Source organism: Crotalus tigris, unplaced genomic scaffold, assembly GCF_016545835.1.
Source record: "Crotalus tigris isolate CLP2741 ecotype Arizona unplaced genomic scaffold, ASM1654583v1 scf7180000017564.2150845, whole genome shotgun sequence".
In the NCBI taxonomy this organism is placed as follows: Eukaryota; Metazoa; Chordata; class Lepidosauria; order Squamata; family Viperidae; genus Crotalus; species Crotalus tigris.
Window position 1 is genome coordinate 824,027 of NW_024096475.1, and position 21,584 is coordinate 845,610.

A 21,584-nucleotide genomic window follows, 5' to 3' on the forward strand; every position below is an offset into this window, starting at 1 on the left:
TAGTACTGCTTCTACATATTCGAGTTCAGGAGCCAAGGAACTGAACTTTATCTTAGCTCTGAACTCTGACTTAGATGTATACCTTATCTTCTTTTCCCCTGCCTGAGTGAGAAATAAAGTGAAAACTTGACAGCCATCAGAACAGCAGGCATGTTTCATCTGAAAGGTAAAATTCCACGTCAGGTTAAAGCAATTAGTTTGATTGTGCCTCTGAAGGTCAGAAGGACAGACATGCAAACAAACTGTAAAAATAAAATCCTCATGTTCAGCTTGACTCCTGGAGACACTGTGGACGCATCCATGTAGCTTTCTTGGCAACAGGATAGAAATGGTTTGCTGCTGTCTTAGTTTATCCTATCCCCTTGGCTTTTTCTGATAATCTCCTATCCAAGAATTAAGCAAACCCAGCCCTGCTTAGCTTCCAAGAACAGCCACATTCTTTTACCTACCCAGACATGTATAATTTATTTTTGTCATGCTAAACCCCTGCTGTTGTCTTGCTTCTGGACAGGACTGCATAGGATATAGATCAGTGTTTCTCAACCTTGACAATTTTAAGGCATGTGGACTTCAACTCCCAGAATTCCACAGCCAGCATTGCTGGCTGTGGAATTCTGGGAGTTGAAGTCCACATGCCTTAAAATTGTCAAGGTTGAGAAACACTGATATAGATGAACCTTCTAAATAAAGCATTTTGAACTATTCATTAGAAGATTTAAAAAAAAAAAAAAAACCACAACCCTGTGTTATTTGGCATTTACAAAAAAATATCTGCATCTGCTCCAGTGACTATTTACTTCTCACACTACAGCTTATAAAATCCCAGCAGGCGTAGCTGTGTCCAAACAGTATGTTTTAAAATTATTATTGGCAGAAACCCATGAAATCTAAAGTGCTAACACAGATATCATAAACCACATGTACTGGCAGCTGCTGAAAGAAACAGTATGAATTGACAGACCACCAACAGATCTTGCTCATATAGTAAAGGATGCCTAGATCGTAGTTTTACAAAATCAGATTATTTGAAGGAAAAAAGCCATAGAAAGACACAAGGAATGCTTGGGTCACATAGTGTTAATATACAGTAGATCTTGGAGTATAGGACAGGTGTACCATCTAACAAACAAGGCAGGTGCTTGAAACTACAGGTGTCAAGGAGCTGGAAGATAGAATTAAATGGGTCCTAAGGCTTACCTTGTAACCCTCCAAAAAGCCTGTTGCCTTCCAGTTTAGTGGAGGACACCCTTACCCTTGAAGTACAATTGAAATAAAATTGAAGTACAATTCAACTATTGTTCCAATTGGTCTATATTCTGATGGTGGAAGGTACCATCTTTCTCTTGGTTTCAGGGGGCAGAATGTCTTGGGCCAGCCTTGGTGGAGTAGATCTAAATAAATACTCAATATTTACTATTCGGCCCTGTGCTGGCTGGTCTCATTAAGTTATTAACAAGGGCTGGGATTGTTTGTCTTGCTTTAAAGACTAGAGAAGAAAAATAAATATAGTAGAAATTGACATATGTGGCTCTGGAGTTATTAACCTCTAATTCTCTGGCCTAATTCTTGTTTGATGCCTTATTTAAGTTCCATATAACATCCACATAAATCTCTCTGTATGTAATATATTTCCTGAGATGCCATCCCTTCAAGTTACATTTCTGTTATGTGCTAATACATTCATTATTAAATACACAGTGCACAGCATATTACTATAGCTTAACTCAATCTGTGACCACTGGACTTCAGAGGAATACAATGTCTAACATCTCATATAAGGAATAAATGGACATTTTTTTTCTTCTTGGTCCAGCACAATACAGATGGTCTTGGGTGTCATCTTGGGTGTTTGTTACAGCTCAACCCCTAATTACTTCTACTTCTATGGAGGGGAGGCCCATCTTTCTTCCTAAGGTATCATCAATTTCTCACCTCTTTAATGTGTTGAAACTTTTAGTTCCAATACCTTTGCCGAGCACTTAAATAATGTTGAAGGGAAGATGCTATTGCTTTGATACCATTTCCTAGCTACATGTTGGTGTGTAGAGAAGAACATATTTTCAAACATCCAGATGGACAAATAAACATTATTTCAATCAAGTTAATAAAACATTTCCCTTCCCCCCCCCCTCCTAGAAATGTTTTTTTTAGTTTTTTTTTAAAAGGCTGTGAGGTTTTGAAGTCTGGAAAATTCTCTTCAAAGCCTCAGAAGCCAGTAGAGATTATCTATGCAGTTTTTGTAGTGAAATCTGTTTTTCAAATTGTGAAATGTGAAGGCAACTTTGTGGAGATGCACTAACATACACAGAAATGGATTACAGTAGCTTCCAAATGTGAGGTTGGCTTGATGAATCAGATTCAATTCACTGTTCCTAATTATTTCTGATGTTATGTGATCATTTTTGAAAGATTATGTGCTATCAATTTGGTTTTGACTCTTAGCAACCATATAGATTTTTTTTCCCAAGACAATTTGTCCCCAGATTGATTTTTCAGATTTTACAATGCTACCATATCTACTCTGTAAATGTCTAGGCAATCATTCAGTGGCATCAGAATTGTCCCAGGATATGATAAATGGGTAAACAAACAAACAAATAAATTGGTTAGAATGACACAATCAAAGCTCAGTCTGTTTTTTATATGCATGGCTGACAAGCTTATATTCTTATAATATTCTTATAATCTCATCTGGAAATATCTTTACACTGAAATTATACATATGACAATCTCTTTGAACTCAGTGGGATCTGTGAATAGACAAACAAAGAGTTGTGCTCTAAAACAGACTAAAACACTAAAAACAGATTTGGTGGGGTGGGAGATGCAGAGTTTGTATATGGTGCACTTATGTAGTTGATGCTGCTATGGTAGCACCAGAAGATGAACATGTATCCAATTTCTTTTAAAGAAATGTCAGCTGTACCAGAAATTATTCTAAAGTTCATGGTATTATTTTTTATGCATTTTCCTGATTATACTGGCCTCCTAGTATTCTAGGAGATTGTTCTCACAGTCTCTGTTGTCTTTCTTGTCTTCTTCTTTCTCTTGAACCCTTTTCCACAATAATGGACCCAAAATGTAAATTGTTGCTTCATCCACTTTATATCCCTTCTATCCTAAGTCTATCATAGTCCACATGCAGCTTCAAGTAACTAGTCACATTGATGAAGATTCTTTACCTTTCACATGATATCCTGGTCTCCAAACAAGCTGAACCGCATTGTTCAATCAATTACATTATAACTTGTTTATCAGGCTTTTGCTGCTAGGGCTAAAACTTGGACATGGTATTTATACCACCATCTAAATCAATCATCCTCAGAGCATGAAGGGGGTGGAGACAGGTGGAAGTTGCCTAGCATGGAATGCAGAATGATGGAAGTCATTCTTATATAAAGTAAATGTCCCAGTTGAAGAGAAAATGGCTAAGAGACAAGAATTAGAGATTTTAATATTTTTAATCATTTATTTTTGTCCCTTGTTAATCACGCAAGTGATTAATCAATCCCAGTCAATTTAAGTTATGTCATCCATCTATATTTTAATCAATCAATAACTTCTTTCAGAATATACCTTGGAGATATTCAATTGCTCTTTTTTTCTTCCTATTATTAAGCACAACGAGGATGTATTTTTCTAGATGTTTTTGCTCAGGAGAGGGAAAAGGATATGTTTTTAAAATGTATTCTTCACTGTTACTCTTTGGTTATCCATTAGCAGACAGCTTTATTGACTTACAACTCTACTTCGCAACATTCATTTAATTATTTCAGTGGAATTTTCAAAACAAAGCTACATATTAACATTTACTGTTAGCCACTATCTGCATTAAATATACCCATTTTTTCTTCACATGTAAAATAAATACAGAGAAATCTGTTCCTTTGCAAAAGTCAATGAGATAAAGGCAAATTTAAATATTTCCAATTTTGCAGCCATTTACAATGTTGATTATCTTTATATTACAAAGGGAAGATAAAGCCCAAATGTCACTAGAGAAGGCTCTGTAAAATTCATTCATTCAGTCAGTCAGTCAGTTCCTCATTACTTGGAAGTTAGGTAACTTGAATTATCCAGATTAGATCAAGTATCAAGTAGATCAAGTTTGACAAAATATAGCAGGTAACAAAATTTGTAGGCAGAAAAATATGCAAAACTGTTTGATATATTTAATATATTTACTGCGTCTTACATGCCATGGGAATTACAATTAATTTATAGTTCCAGTTGCAGGGTACAATTTATATACATTTTAGTTAAGTATGAATTTATAAGCATTCTGGTGCTTATTCCACCTTTCTAAAATATCAGCATTATACTGTTGCTTATTCCCTAAAGAACAGCATCTAAATAGGCATTCAGGATTGATTTCTGAAGTTACAAACAAAATTTCTAAGACAAACAAGTGGGACACAGGAATGTGATGTACCAGAATTATACATAAAAACTGTACTGGTGTCACATAAGCTTGCTATTCATATTTATAGGAGCTAGTTATGAATATTTATGAATATGTCTAATGTAAACCACATCCAGTTTAATACCATGCAGTATGCACATTTTCTTTATATTCACTTGTGCGAGATTTTTTTTCCTAAAGTAAAACACATTCTGCAATTTACTCGAGTCCTATTATTATCTTGTATTCAGATCCACTATTAGAAGTCACATCTTTCAAAGAAGCTGTTTGACTTTCTGCTCTTCAAGCAGCACTGTCAGAAGCCTTTTCTAAATTTGCACCTGAATATTCTGCCTATGACAAATTTTAGATATAATAGCATGAGCTGATGAATAAATTTAACCCATACCATATGCATATCATTTTTTTCTCTTTTCCATGCTAATGATCTGGATAATTTAGGTGACTTACTTATTAATATATGTAAAGAGGAAGCAGCATATAAGACCTTTGACACTGAACATTGCCCCCTTTAAATAAACTGAATGAATTAACATGTGAATAGAGTACATCAAGATGACTGAAGCTCAAAATGTTGCCACACATTTACAAGCAACGGGATCTGGTATGATATTCCTGAGTTTTCATACTATCTCCTGTTTACCTGACTTACGAGTGGCCTGGCCTGGACTAGTTTATTATTGTGAGGCAGCAATAATGTCATCTCAGTTACCAATCCACAAGAAGAAAGTCTTATGCATAGAAAATCCAAGCAAGTATGACAAGTGAGAAGTCTGCTGCCTCCCTGCCTCCCTCTTTCCATAACATGCATGTAATGTTGGGGAAGGAAGGAAGGAAGGAAGGAAGGAAGGAAGGAAGGAAGGAAGGAAGGAAGGAAGGAAGGAAGGAAGGAAGGAAGGAAGGAGGGAGGATTGTGCTTTCCTAAGATTGTGTGTATGCATGTATGCAGGCGCACACGCACACGCACACACACACACACACATGCACACACACACACATGCACACACACGCACACACACACGCACACAGAGAGAGAAAGAGAGAGAGAGAAACTGCTTAGGCAGAGCTTCCATGAATGGACCCACACTTGGAAATACCAAAAATCTTTGCCTTGCTTGTTGTACACATACAGTACCATTCTTTATATTGTTGACATATTTTAAGCACAGATGACGAAAAGGAATAGAGTAGTCCTTGAAGTTCCTGTCCTGGCAGGCAGAAGCTTTTCTACAGGCCCTTGTGGAAAGGAGGAGCATTTGAATCCCTATGCCAAGGTGAGCTCAGATTCAGATGAGGAGACCCGACGATGAACAGCCAGTTCCCGAGTTGCCAGACGAAGCACTGCCTGAGGAGCTGCAGGTAGAGGAAGTGGAACTGTCCAGTAACCAGCAGGTCCAACTGCTTCCTGTCTCTGAAGAAGAAAAGTCTGACCTTTCCCCCCAAAAGGTGGGTTGGCCACACACTGTCCTGTCACAAGCCTAGCACACATAAGCACACAGAGAGATGGTTTCAAACTTTGCTGATACATTTTGCGAAGAAAATAAACTAACTTCTAAATAAACCGCTCTGTATAGTCAGGAAGAAATCCACTCTCTTCTTCGCTTCAGCAGATTAGAGATGGGTGGTATCGGCAATAGCGCCCTAAGCTACATCCCTAGTAAAATTAAAAAAGAATCTACTGAAAATGTGATCATAAGAACTGTGGACCAATATTATTAGCACTCAAGTCAAAGTATCTTAATGGAGAAATTGTTGCACCCATGTAAACTTTTCAAAGTACATTTAAATGATGAGTTTCTCATTCCAAATATACTTTGACAGAACAAGGCAAGGAAACATCAGAATGTTTGCAACTCCATCTCCTACCCTCCAGGTAACTATACTCTGGAGAAGCCTTTGCCTCTTCTCTGCTGTCTCCTGCAAAGTTCCCTCTCTCTCTTTAAGACAATTTTCTTCTACAAATAGAATATTCAGCATCAGACCAGACATCTCTAATCTGCTCAAGCTAGGGAGAGGGTGGATTTCTTCATGAGTTAACGAGTGGTTTACTTAGAAGGAGACAGTCAGCTAAGTTTCCATTCTGCTAATCAAAGGTTAGCCCATTTCCCTTTCTCTTTGTCCCTCACTCTAGTTCAAATTCTACCATGAAACCTTTAGCAATTTAGGCATGTGGTTGAATTGCTTCCTTTAAAAGTGCAAAAAAATCCAAATCAGAACCATATATGAATAATGATTTATTGAAAAAACAATAAGAATAGGGTAGCAAGGAGAGGAGTACAGTGTCAATAATAAAAGTCTGTTCTATGTAAAAGTTGAATTATTGCATGCATTTATTAAGGAAAACTACTGTAACCAAGCCCTTACTCAGCAGGCCAGGCCCAGATGGATAGCATGGTTGAAGGTATCAAAAGCCATTTAAAGGTCTAGGAGTAATAATAATAATAATAATAATAATAATAATAATAATAATAATAATAATAATAATAATACAGTGGACCACCTGGTAAGCTGTTGCAAGAAGATTGCACAGACTGACTACAAGCAGCGGCATGACAAAGTAGCAACAATGGTGCATTGGAAGATCTGCAAAAAATATCATTTGCATGTAAGCAAAAACTGATGGGATCATAAAATAGAGAAAGTCATAGAAAATGGTAAAATTAAACTGCTCTGGGACTTCAGAATTCAAACAGACAAGCACCTGCAACATAACACCCCAGACTTAACAATTGTCGATAAGAAAGACAAAAAAGTCTGGATAGTGGACGTGGCAGTGCCTGGAGACAGCAGAATAGATGAGAAAGAACTGAAGAAGATAACAAAATACAAAGACCTACAAATAGAAATAGAAAGACTGTGGCAAAAACAAGCAAGGGTAGTACCAATAGTAATAGGCTCCTTGGGTGCAATCCCAAAACAACTGGAGCACCACTTGAACACCATTGGCATTGACAAATTCGCTATTAGTGAATTGCAAAAGGCGGCCTTACTAGGAACTGCTTCCATCCTGTGACGATATGTGTAATACCATCAATCATCCATATCTGTCTATCCCAGGTCCTGGGTAAGGACTCGATAGGTAGACAAAATGCCAAATCCAGTCTGAACATCTGGCTGACTGTGCGATGATCCATAATAAAGTTGGAAGGGACCTTGGAGGTCATCTAGTCCAATCCCCTGCTCAGCCAGGAAACCCTATACAAGTTCAGACAAATGGCTGTCCAGTCTCTTCTTAAAAACTTCAAGTGTTGGAGCATTCACCGCTTCTGAAGGCAGGTTGCTCCACTGGTTAATTATTTTAACTGTCAGGAAGTTTCTCCTTAGTTCTAGGTTGCTTCTCTCCTTGCTTAGTTTCCACCCATTGCTTCTTGTCCTGCCTTCAGGCGCCTTGGAAAATAGCTTCACTCCCTCTTCTTTGTGGCAGCCCCTGAGATATTGGAACACTGCTATCATGTCCCCCCTCGTCCTTCTCTTCATTAAACAAGACATACCCAATTCCAGCAGCCGTTCCTTATATGTTTTACCCCCAGTCCCCTAATCATCTTTGTTTCTCTTCTCTGTACTCTTTCTAGAGTCTCAACATCTTTTTTACACTGTGGTGACCAAAACTGGATGGAGTATTCCAAGTGTGGCCTTACCAAGGCGTTGTAAAGTGGTATTAACACTTCACGAGATCTTGATTCTATCCCTCTGTTAATGCACCCTAGCACTGTGTTGGCTAATGGAGATCCATACCCTGTCCAAAACCCTGGCTGTAGTGGACCCATTGAGATTAAATTGAGAAGCTTTTTGTTGAGTCCTTGGCGCGAAGCAGACACGAGAAGCAGTTGGAGTTCTCAGTTTTCTTTATTCTGCGTTCAGCTTACAAGTAGATGGCTTCATGGCTTCCCAAACGCTCGCAGCCTCTTATATAGGCAATTCCCGGGTAATTGTGTTACTTTTCCCACGCCAGCACCCGCGCATGCGCATGGCGCTGGCGACAGCCTGTCTGGTCCCGGGCAGCTTTGCACCTGCCCGGGACTGCCTGCAAACGCCCGAGCTGTTTGCAAGGCTCGGGACATAACACCCCTTTCCCCCGGGCTAAAACTATTACCAACATATAATCATTTACTCTATACAATGTTCTGTTCCCCAGGGCTCCCACTGTTTGCTGGCTTTTGCCTTGCCAGCAATGTTATATAATCCTCTAGGTACTTAGGAGATTTCTTTGCTCTCTGTGACCTTCTCAGCTCTGGGTTACTAGCATGAGTTCCCTGACTGGAGGGAGATGTGAGCCTGTTCTCCTTATTTTGCCTTGGTGCCTTCCAAGGACTGTGCCCCGATGCCTGGCCTGCTTGCTTGCCCACCGGGCTCGTCAGGCCAGGGCTTCCGTCACTTTGTGACCTGGTTGACCTGCCTAGCTGTAGACCCTCGGGCCCCTTGAAGTGATAGCCACTGTTGGGCGTCTCTGTTGAACCTCCTAGGTCCATCCAAGACCTGTCAGGAGGCTGTCCATTCCCTGAACCCCGTTCTGTGTCCGGGCTTGTGTGGGTTTCTGTACTTTCCCAAAACTCAGTTACTCCCTGATTTGGGCTAGAGGTGTTGTAGTCGGCACTTGGTTCCTCGACCACCTCCCTGTATGTTTGACCCCCTGTAGGATTTGGGGTAAGGTCAGGCCAACTTTGGGGATTGTGTGCCAGCTCTCTTGCGGGAAATGATTTGTTGGGATGCCCCCGGGGATCCTCCGTGACTGGAGTGCTGTGTGATGTGTGTGGAAAGTGAGTATGCCCCCGGGGTGACTCCCTGGCTGGAGTAGGCGTGGATGCCTGGTAGTTGGGTAGGCTCATAGAATTCTTGTTCGGAGCTCTCGCGGAACTCTGGGATGGGCCGTTTGTGGCTCCATCAGTGGAGATGGGCAGCAGCTCATGCCCTTCCCTTTGCTCCAAAGGGTCCCCCTCCCCCCCTGGAAAAAACCCAGGAGTCTCATCTGAAAGGTCCCGCCTAGGGCGGAGTTGGTCGATGTGCCGACGCAGGACACGACCGTTGTCCAGGGCTACCTCGTAGGAGAGAGGGCCTGTGACCCTGGAAATAGAAGCGGGGACCCAGGTATGACCAGGCCCGTAATTGCGAGCCCAAACCGGGGCACCCACAAGTAGTTGTCTAGGTGCCCTAGGATGTGAGGTAGATGAAGGCAGTCTGTCCGGATGCAACCGGTCAAGCTTCGTAGTAAGTGTGCGCCCCCAGCGAAGTTCAGCTGGGCTCTCCCTGTAGAAGTGGATGGTGTGGTGCGATAAGAAAGGAGAAAGTCAGCCAACCTGTGATGCCAGTCCCCATAGGTGAGTCTTTTCAAGGCGTCCTTTGTGATGCGTACCATACGTTCAGCCATACCGTTGGTGGACGGGTGGAAGGGTGCAGACGTGGCATGACGAATCATGTTAGCCTGTAAGAAAGCTTGGAATTCGGAGGAAGTGAATTGAGGGCCGTTGTCAGACACAATGACATCTGGAAGCCCGTGTGCAGCAAAAATCCCCCTCAGTACCTGAATAGTCTTTGCAGTGGTGGTAGATGAGACAGGTACAACCTCAAGCCATTTCGAATGGCTGTCAACAAGGACCAAGAAGAACTGGCCCTGAAAGGGTCCAGCGTAGTCAATGTGCACCCTAGACCATGGGGACTGTGTTTCCTCCCATCTATGCACGGGAGCTTGGGGCATCTCTGGGCGAGATCGTTGGCACAGGTGGCATGCATGCAACTTAGCCTCAATATCTTTATCTAAACCAGGCCACCACAAGTGGCTGCGCGCAAGAGCCTTCATACGAACAATGCCAGGATGACCCTCGTGGAGGGATTCTAAGACCCTAGTCCTCATTGAGGTGGGAATGACAACTCTGTTTCCCCCAAGCAGACAACCCTGAGAAAGGGACAGCTCGTTCCTTTTGGACCAGAAACTCTGAAACTCAGGACTAGGGCAGTGCTCAGGCCAACCAGACAAAACCCAGGAACGGACACGTGAAAGTGTGTGATCTGTACCTTTTTCAGCGGCAACATCCCTGGCACTAAGAGGGAGCTCGGGCAAGGCTTGGATTGATAGAATGTTGACAGCTGGCGCAGGGTCAGCTTCTACTACTGGCAGAGGCAATCTACTGAGGCCATCAGCATGGCCCATTTCTTTTCCAGGCTTGTGGAGTAAAGAAAAATCATATGCAGACAAAAAAAATAGACCACCTAAGCATTCTAGGGGAAATGATTTGGGGAGTCTGCTTATGTGTGGTAAACAGTCCCAGCAGAGGCTTATGGTCAGTGAAGACCGTGAAATGCCTGCCATACAAGAAATCATGGAATTTTTTAATTCCAGCAACAACAGGCAGAGCCTCCCTGTCTATCTGAGCGTAGTTGCGCTCAGCAGAAGACAGTGTTCTGGAGTAATATGCAACAGGAACCTGAGTTCCATCAGACCTGAGGTGGCTCAGGACAGCTCCAACCCCGTAAGGGGACGCATCACAAGCGATGCACACAGGAAGGGACTCGTTGAAATGTGCAAGTACACTATTAGAAGTGAGCAAAGCCTTGACTTTGTTAAAACAACCCTCATGCGTTTGTGACCACTGCCACACTGCTTGCTTATCTAGTAGCCTGTGAAGAGGCTCAGCTACACTAGCTTTTTGTGGAAGAAAAGAATTGTAGAAATTCAGGAGGCCCAGGAAGGCCTGAAGTTCGGCCTTGGACTTTGGCCTAGGTGCTTCTAAAATAGCAGTTAGTTTGAATCAGCAGGGTGAATCCCAGCAGCATCAATTTTGAACCCCAGAAATTCAGTAGAAGGCACCCCAATCTTGCATTTGTCTTTTTGAGCTTGAGGCCTGATTTCCTGAATCTTAACAGACAGCCCTAGCCTTTCAGCTAGAATGTGTGTGGAGTCTCCTGCAATCAAGACATCGTCAAAGTAGGGGCAGACCCCTGGTATACCTCGTAGTGTGTTTTCCATTACGCTTTGGAAAATCCCAGGAGCGACATTTACTCCAAACTGTAGCCTTTTTACTTTAAAGGCTCCCCTGTGGGTCACAATGGTCTGAGCTATGGCAGCATCATCATCAACAGGCAGCTGTTGATATGCTTGAGCTAGGTCAAGCTTTGCAAAAACACGCCCCCCCTTGAGAGAGGCCAGGATGTGTGACTGACCACAGGAACAGGATAGGCATGTTGCTGCAATGCCTTATTAAGAGTGCATTTGTAATCAGCACAAATGCGAATGTCCCCATTTGCCTTTAGAGGCGTGACAATGGGGGTCTCCCAAGGACTGGAATCAACAGGTTCTAGAATTCCCTGTTGGATCAGTTTGTCTAACTCAGTGTCAATTTTACTTTTTAAAGCAAAAGGGACCCTTCTTGCTTTAATTCTAATGGGAGTGACAGTGGGGTCTAGCTTTAAGGACACAGGGGGGTCCTTTGAATGTGCCCAGCTGGGGGCTGAAAACATCTGCAAATTCTTTGCAGACTTCCTGTAGGTCGAGTGTTTGTAAGCTGTTGAGTCCTGTGACGTGTATCCCCAGGGCCTCAAACCAATCGAGTCCTATGAGACTCGTTCGTTCACCCCCTACTACTAATAAGTCTAGTGGACCTTCAAAACTCTTGTATTGCACGTTAAGGGTGGCCTCCCCCTTAACACACACTCTTGAATTTTGAAAATCTGTTAACACAATGTCAGAAGGCCTTAACTTGGCCTGAGTTCCACTACCGGAACAAATCTTCCTAAATGTATGCAAGGAGATGATTGAAAGGGCAGACCCTGTGTCTAGTTCCATAGATAATGGAACCCCTTGTAGCTTCACGTTGAGTGACAGCTTTTTCTTAATGGGCTTGTGTGTGCCTGTCCTAAGGATGCTTCTTCGCGAAGCACAAAACCCTACCCTATTCTGGCTGGGGAATCTGGTACCTTTCAGGCGCAGTTCTTCCTGAGGTTGTACCTTTCGTCGGCCCAGACACACAGCTGCAATGTGCCCTTGTTTGCCGCATGCCCGGCAGGTAGCGGAGCGGAACTTGCAGTCGGTTCTCCTGTGGCGACCTCCACAGCCGATGCACTTGAGCGGAGCTGAAGAGCTTCCCTTCTGATTTTCTTCCTTCGTGGGGTGGAGACGGTCGACTTCCTCGTCCGGATCCTCCTCGGAGTTTCTTTGGACGTCTTCCTGGTGCACGGATGCAACCTCTGGACTGTTCTGATCGGCCGCATGTTCTTGACAGCGCCGCCTGCTGCTTCTTCTGCGGTGACTTCCCTTAAGGCATCTTGGTAGGACAATTCTTCTTTAGCGAAAAGTCTCTGTTGTAGATCTCGATGCCTTAACCCGCACACGAATCGGTCCCTCAGTCGTTCTTCGAGGTCTTTGAACTCGCAGTGCTTGGCGGCCTTCCGTAATGCGGCGATGAATTCTTTGGCTGACTCACCGGGCCGTTGATCCCTCTGCTCGAAGGTGTGCGCCATGCGATGACGGACATCTTGGGGTGGAAGTGCTCCTTCAGTAGCTTCTTCAGATCTGCGTAGCTTACAGACTCTACTGGAACAGGTGCTGCAAGGTTTTCTGCGATGTCGAAGGCGTCTTGACCGCAAACACAAAGCAGGGTGGCAGCCTTCAAGCTCTCTTCCCTCACTTGGTTTGCCTTGAAGTAGTTCTCCACCCTGGCTACGTATGACTCCCACCGCTCTGGATGTGAGACGTCGAATTCCGAAAGCCTTCCGATTTTCGCCATCTTCAGGAGACGGGTCTATCAGCCAGCCTACCTCCGAATGCGCACTGGATTGGCGGGTAGCTGCCGAGTCGACGCCGTTCCGCCGCTCAGGACTCACTTGGGTAAGCTTACACTTCTTCCTTTTCAGGCGGTGTAAGGCAATCCCACCTTCGTCGCCAGTGTTGAGTCCTTGGCGCGAAGCAAACACGAGAAGCAGTTGGAGTTCTCAGTTTTCTTTATTCTGCGTTCAGCTTACAAGTAGATGGCTTCATGGCTTCCCAAACGCTCGCAGCCTCTTATATAGGCAACTCCCGGGTAATTGTGTTACTTTTCCCGCGCCAGCACCCGCCCATGCGCATGGCGCTGGCGACAGCCTGTCTGGTCCCGGGCAGCTTTGCACCTGCCCGGGACTGCCTGCAAACGCCCGAGCCGTTTGCAAGGCTCGGGACATAACACTTTCTGTGGAAATTTTGTCCCAGGCAATCAGCAATGGAATTTCTTCTTGTCACACAATTTGTTCATGGGAACAGTCCCATAGAAAAACAAGCGTCTTCTTTGCTGAAAGTTTTATAACACAGCCTTCCCCAGTGACATTTCCTCCAGGAATACTGGACTACAATTTCCAGAATTTATAGCCAGCATGGCCTTAAGCTGCTGTAGCATTTGCTTTGTATGAAAACTGTCTATCAGTTGGTCTGAAACGATGTGTGTAAAGCTTAAAGATCGAATGCTCTAATTACACATTTGATCTTTTGAATGACAGCCTTTTGGAAGTCCCATGTCATCTGTTATGAATGTGCTTGTGGTGCTTATGTTCTGTTTTATCTGAGTTTTGTTGACCATTACTCAGCAAATCTATTTTGTGTCATATTTCAGGATGATTCAGAAAACCCATGTGAGAGTTTTCCCTTTGATCCCTAACTACTCTGACCAGGCATTTAAAAACTACGAGTGTTTCAGATGCAGTTGCTGGGAAATATTATGGGGAAGGGATAGAATTTAAAAATAGCTGCCACCTTCCTAGGAGGATGCTGAACCAAGAGAAGCTACTGATCTCACTTCCCACTATGTATAGAACAGCCTGGTATAATCATACCTGCTTACTCACCCTGGTTGAAATGCCTATTTAGGCACAAAGACAATCTCTCATTTCAATATTTTTTCTTCTTCGTTCCTTTGATTCTTTTGCTGTTTCCATGACGCTTTTTCTACCATCTCATTTTTTTCTCTCTCTCTGAAAAATGCTCACATACTTCTCTTATAGAGAAGACAACCCGACAGACAGGAAATGGACCACATTCTGATTTTTGTTACACATTGTATTGCCACAGCATGTCAAGTGCGAAGAATCAGGACTATATGTTAAGTTCCAGCTAACAAGATTTCTTGCTCAGGCCTACACACAAGAGGAAAAAGGAGAAGGGAACAGCAAGGATGAGATGGTTAGATAATGTCCTTGACACAATGAATAAAAAATTGGGCAAACTCCGGGAGAAAATTTGACTTCAAAGATGTGGTTTCACAGGGATCACGGCATGCTATGGTACATGGGGTTCCAAAGTATAGGACATGCTAAGTCATGAATACAATAAAGAATCTAGTCAATTAACAGCACTAAATAGGCACTAGATAAGAGTTAATGGAATTCAAAAGGGATTCCCCATAAGGATTCCAGACTGATTCCTCTCTTGACTCAAACCCCAGACTCTGCCTCTTATTCTCTTACAAAGCATAGGTGATCATTCTTTTAATTTTCCTGATTACACTGTTCAGTGGTTTAGACTAAGCAAAGGATTTCTCAAAGCCTTCTGCCAAGGCAATGTTTCAAAGCAGAACTCAGTTCAAGCCATGCCAAGAGAATTTCCCATAATAATAAAGGATTAGTCCATAAGGAAAGCAGAAGCCATTCAAGCATTGGGAAATGTGACAAATGGCTTGGTTTTTTTAAGGCATTTAATCCCTTTGTGATGCTTGTGAGTATCACAGTATGCAGAAATGGGTGCATCACAACAAAGCTGTACATGGACATCCTTTGATGTATGGCCCAGCCTCTTCTCTCTCCTGCCATTTTATGCAGCATAACTAGAAATTCAATGCAGCATAGCTAGAAACGAATTTTATGGTAACACCAGCTCAAGCCATTTCCAAAGAGTTGATGGCCTGTGACACAGTTAAGAATGTTGCTTCATCTAATAACTGTTTTAATTGCAGTGACTTTTCCTCTCACCTTTTTCTGACTGACACTTTATTTATTATATGTCAGTGATAACTCATGCACGCCAATATTGCTTTAAAGTTGTACAATAAGTTCCAAACGCAATAAAATGAGGTTCAAATGAAAAGAACGAAGGGGACCTTTTGATCTAGCGCAGTGTTTCTCAACCTTGACAATTTTAAGGCATGTGGACTTCAACTCCCAGAATTCCACAGCCAGCATTTTAAGTCCACATGCCTTAAAATTGTCAAGGTTGAGAAACACTGCTCTAGAGCCCTGTCTCTGAATTTCAATGTGTGCTAAATCTTTATTTGCAGCTCAGTAAAGCTCCACCTAAGAGAGCTGCACTGGGAGTATAATTTTGAGGAACTAGACTATAAACTGATAGAAATCAATTTATTTAGAAGCATGTTAGCAAAACACTTGCAGTGAAATGGGCACTAGGAATTAGAAATCTGCTCTTGAAATGTTGGCAAATATCTCAGTTTTTTGAAGATAGATGTGCATTCCTTACACAATAGGAATGTGTTCAAATATACTTTTATGCCTTTAACTGGATACATTATTAATATTCAAAAGCCCAATACAGTATGTGAGGCCAAGGTAGTGACATTCTTTTTAAAATTATATTTCTGCTATTATTCTGGTTAAAAGCACATGATTGTAAACAATGCAGTAAGTACAATTGTAGTTAATGCTAGGACAATGTTAATGTAATTCTTGTTGCTTTGTTGCCCTCTGCTGGTTTTGAGATGTATTCATTTGTATCCACTAAGTTACATAAATATACATAAATACATCCACTGAGTGAGTTCGTGTGATCTCATTGTGTGAGCTCACATTTTGGCGGGGTCGTCCAGTTACATTAAGCCTTCTGTTATTTAGGTGCTGGGAACACTTTGTTCTATTGCATTAAGCTATTGTGGGTTGTAAACCTTGGTTTATGATTTAGTGTGGCATGTGAAGTCCAAAGGAGATAGGAAAAGAGACATAGCTATTAATTAGCTATCAAAAAGATTGATTGATTTTTACTAAATACCTTCCAGCTACTGTCTGATGCAAAAACATCTGGTATTTCTTCAGAGGTTTCAAGCAGTTCCAATCAAAAGGTCTTTTACCTTTTTTCTCCTTAACTGACATTTTTAGTAAAAGTAGAGGAGTTGCAGAAAAGCATTACATACAGCTGCATGACTGTAGCACAACATTTATTCTAATGGAGAATAAAAAATGCTTGCTATTCTATTACAAATCATTCAGGGATCTGTCAGTGAATCCCATTCCACCTTCAGCCTAAAAATGATTGTATTTGTGATGATAATACACTAATGGTTTACAGCTATGAATTTAGCCTTCAGTGTCTTATCTTCTCAGATGTCATCTATTCAAGATTCCATCTAAAATAATGTTCACTTTTGTTGATCAGAATATTTGAACTAGAGCAGTGGTGGCAAACCTATGGCACGGGTGCCAGAGGCTGCACTCAGAGCCCTCTCTGTGGGCACGCACGCACGCCATCACCCCAGCCCTATCATCCCCTGTGGCCCCCTCCTCACCAGCAGCCCCCCTGGAGGAGAGTCACCCCGGGCACAGCCTGTGCAGAGCAGCGCAGCCAAGAACATGGCAGCCAGGCCGTGGGGACAAGAATCCGCCCTCACACCCCATTGCATACAGATGATGCTGCAGGGCACGGACAGAGAGTGTGGCCACCATGATGCTGCTGGGCCGCCTGGGCAATCTGCTGTGGTGGGCTGTGGAGGTGGTGGGTGGCCCTGTGGCCAGAAGATGCGGGGATGGGGCAGGGGCAAGGCGGTTTTGGGCACTCGGTCTCTAAACGGTTCGCCATCACTGAACTAGAGAAAAACATACAAAGACAAGTGCTGGTATTTATTTTCTGTAAGGAATGTACAGGGCTGTAGATAAACCTAGATATAACCCTGATAGTTTTTAGATATCAGATGAGAACAAACTCCTGCAGAAAGCAACCAATATACAGATTTTCTTTTTTCTGTCATCACTCAGCTAAAGTACTGTAGATGGGAAACAAACATCTGCCCTGTATTTATGGCATAGGATTAATGCAGGACCTGACCTGAATCTGCCAAGGTTCATCTCTTTGTACTAACACACAACAACTGACTGTAGTTTGTGCTTCTAAGTTGTACCATCTATGCCAATGTGATAGACTGAAAATGTCTTTATGCTGAACATACAATATTTTTTTTCACTCCCAAACATAGGAAACTTTCAGATGGTTTGTTTTTACCCTTCATAAAATACTTCGACATTTCGCTTAGTGGAGTTGTCTAAGAACAATTTCACCCCATTATTGCTTTCATTTCCTTTCCCTCAAAAAACATGTGAAGGTAATTCATGAATGTCTTCAAACCCGATGACCTCAAATCTCTGAAAATCGGAAATAAAAATCATAATCAGGCTCCCAAGCTCTCACTGGCCCTGCAGTAACAAAAATCTCCCCACAACCACTTGATTAAAAAAAAAAAAAAAAGGAAAGTGGAAGAAATTGCTTGAACTTGCTGTGTGCATCTGTCTGGTTTTATATACACGTACACGTACAAACAGAAATCCCAGCATTTCCTTCCTATAAGGCCGGGATTCCCAATCCCTGGGCTACGGCTCACTACTGGGCCATGGCCTATTCGGAATTGGGCCATGTGGGCAGCGGGCTAGTGTGCAAACATGCATGCAGCTCAACTTGTGCAAGTTGAGATGCACACACATGTGTGCACGTGCTGGCCTGCTGCTCACACAAACCGAACTGTGTATGTGTGCAGATGAGCACCAGCCTGCTACTTGCGCGGCCTGATTCCCCTCCCCCCCCCCCACAGCTGGGCCGCCAAACCCAAAAGGTTGGGGACCGCTGCTACAAAGGGCTGAACAGGCCGCAAGCCACATTTGCCCTTTGCAAAATATGAGGTAAGTGGCCAAGAGTGTAGTGAGGCTGATGTTCCTGTAAATCAGTGTTTCTCAACCTTGACAATTTTAAGGCATGTGGACTTCAACTCCCAGAATTCCACAGCCAGCTTTGCTGGCTGTGGAATTCTGGGCGTTGAAGTCCACATGCCTTAAAATTGTCAAGGTTGAGAAACACTGCTGTAAATGAACTCAATTCAACTGTTCATTCTAACGACTTTTATCTTCATAGGTAACGTCACATATGTAATCTTCATATGTAATGTCACATTATTTTACTGAAGCTTGATTGATTTATGCAGCAACTTGAAAGCCTACCTATATCTGATTACCTACTTTTATAGAGGTGGGCTGCCTTACCATATTAATACAAGAAATAAATACACTCTTAAAATGGTAATATTTTTTTCTTTAATTGTTCTGGCTAGCTAAGGGGATGAGAATTCTTTAGCTTATTGCAATGTTTACCCAAATAATTTTTTGACTGATTTAGAGATCATTCTACAAAATACAAATGCTTTGCAAAACCAGGCATAAATGCAAAGCATGGAAACATAGAAACATATTATTCACATAAACCTCCAGCTGTTTTCAACAAAGGAGCAAGGAAGACAAGCAAATGTACTTTCCCTCTTTTTAAGTTGTATTCATATATGCTATTGTTAATTAAGATCATAGCAGTTGTAGACATTTGTATGATATCAAAAATGAATTTAAAATCTGTACTTTATGCTTGGAACATGATATTGTTACTGCTATAACAATGAAGGCAGCTAAAGAGAAGAACAGTGCCCTTGGAAGTCAAAGCATTAGATAAAAAGAGCTATAATCACATTTCATACCATTTGGCACCATCTGCCAAGACTTTCCATGCAAAGGGAAGAGGCAGCTGATGCTTCTCTATGATGGAATTTGGGAGCTGGCAAGCAGTAAGGGTTCTTCTGAATGAATGCCACCGATCATGCTTTGCCAGCAGGTGTTGCTATCTACCATGGGAACAAGTAGCTTATGGCAGCTGCATTAATTGAAATTGTTGATATTGTCTATAAAATTTAGAAAGTGTGTGCTACAACTGATATTTCACAAGCCAACCAACTTGTCATTTGTTAAGCATTGTGAGCTACAACCATCTCTTCTGGATGTAAAATTATAGTGTTAATGTCAGATGTTCCCTCTCCTTTTTCTTCATCCTATATGCAATGGGTACAGTCCTTGATAGGATGGGTCAGCCCAAATATGAGCGAGTTCAATTTGCCCCTTGTGTCCTTTCAGTACCGTATACTGTGCTGGCCTTTGTGCTCGAGTAGCTATCTCCAATGGCAATGGCCTTGCATTGGCTGGGCAGAGGCTGCCCACTCGTTTTTGCAGGCAGGACCCAGGGAAATCTCAGCTCTTAAATCAGTGGTTCTCAACCTGTGGGTCGGGACCCCATTTGGGGTCGAACAACCATTTCACGGGGGTCGCCAAACAACGCAGTTGGCCATTTTTTCCCCCTTTTCCTTAGCTGTGCTACTCCCTTTTATTCTATTGGCTTTTGAAAGCCAATAGAATAGACTCTCTTGAACAGAGTCTAATTCTATTGGCTTTCAAAAGCCAACAGGAATTGTCCACGCTGTCTCTGCCCTGCTGAGCCCGCCAAAAGTCCCATTCTGCAAACGGTGCTGCACCAGTTGTCCTCGACTTACAACTGGTTAAGTAGTCCTTGACTTATGACCAGTTGGGGGTCGCAGCATTAAAAAAGTTGAGAACCACTGTCTTAAATCTATTAGGTGCTGTTTTGCACTGTCAGAAATAAGTATATATGAATGGTGATTGTCATGGGATGAACTTTGTGCACTGAATATTAAGAGTTATTTGATGTTCTTTTGTAGGGATGACTATGAGTTGTCTGTCAGTGGGAGTTTCTGATATATTGTTGGCAATATAATTGATCCATTGTCAGAAAAGAGCTATTTTCTTTCTATCTATCTGTCTGACTGTCTGTCTGTCATCCATCATCTTTCTCTAATTCTCTCTCTCCATCCATATTTCTATTTATTCATTTATTTTATATGACCAACTGTCTCAAGTGACTCTAAGCAGCTAACAACAATAAAATAGCCAGCATCTACAAACACAAAATAGAGAATTGGCAGCCAAATTTTTCTTTAGAAATCAATGCAAATATAATACAAATATTTCAATAAAAACCTATTTGTTATTTGCCTAGTGGGCATCCTTCCCTTTCAAGGAAATTCATATATTACACTGTAATAATGTTTAACCCAATGACTTCTAAATTTGCTGAGACTAAAATTCTCAAAAACGCCACCAACACATCTAGAGCAGGGGTCCACAACTCCCGGTCCATGGACCAGTACCGGGCTGCGGCATGCTAGCAATTGATCCACACAAACAAGCAAAGCCCCATCCATGGGATGCAGGCAGCACACAAAACCACGCCCCCTCCGGCCCACGGAAAAACTTCTCTCCACGGAACCAGTCCCTAATGCCCAAAAGGTTGGGGACCTCTGATCTAGAGGATACCTAGTTAGTGATGGTTGACATAGAATATTTTGTGTGGGCTAACTGGGTTAGACCTGTCTCCAAGTTATTTTGTACAACTGAATGCACAGCACATAAGCCTAATATTCTTTTATGTGCTTTGAAAATACAGAAAGAGGATGGTCCATATCTCAAACAAAACTGATTGATCATATTTGGAATTACCTGTTAGGGCTTATTATAATTAAGTGTAAACTATAAACCTTAACAAAGCACTGAGTTCAAGAACAATAATTTCTTGACTATTGTGTAGTTTATTTCCTATACTTATCTATGCTTCCATGTTTCAAGTGATCACTTTCAAACATTGCTTAAGCTTTCTGTTTTGGGAAGAGCAATTAGCAAGCAACATATGTTATCTTAAGCTTGTAACAACTTATTTAAAAAGATTCCCTATTATATCAGTTAATCCTCTTTTTTATTAGTGTGTCTGTCTTTGAATGTAATATGAATGTAAAATGAAAAAGCCACTGAACTGAACTGAAACATTTCTCCCAATAAATTTGAGAATATTTTCCCTTTATTTTTGTTTTTCTTTTGTGTTATTGCCAAGGGAAATATCTGGATTCTGACTGATACTAGAGAAAAGACTATATACATGTGAGTTTTTCTCTCCTTAACAGCGCTTGGGAGCATTCTTGCATAATCCACCAAGATTTGAGAATGTTATTAAACATTAAACAAACTCTGCATGTTTAAGCAAGGTTATGTAGGTAGATGCTGAGCACTTGCAGGATTAGGCCATAGACAAAAGACTTTTCTGAGTCACATTTAT

At 42.1% G+C, this 21,584-nt stretch overlaps 1 protein-coding gene across 1 annotated transcript in view; it reads right to left on the reverse strand.

Moving 5' to 3' along the window:
• Positions 1–21,584, reverse strand: part of ATXN1 (ataxin 1) — a 349,242-nt gene that overhangs the window by 297,356 nt on the left and 30,302 nt on the right. The window lies entirely within an intron of this gene.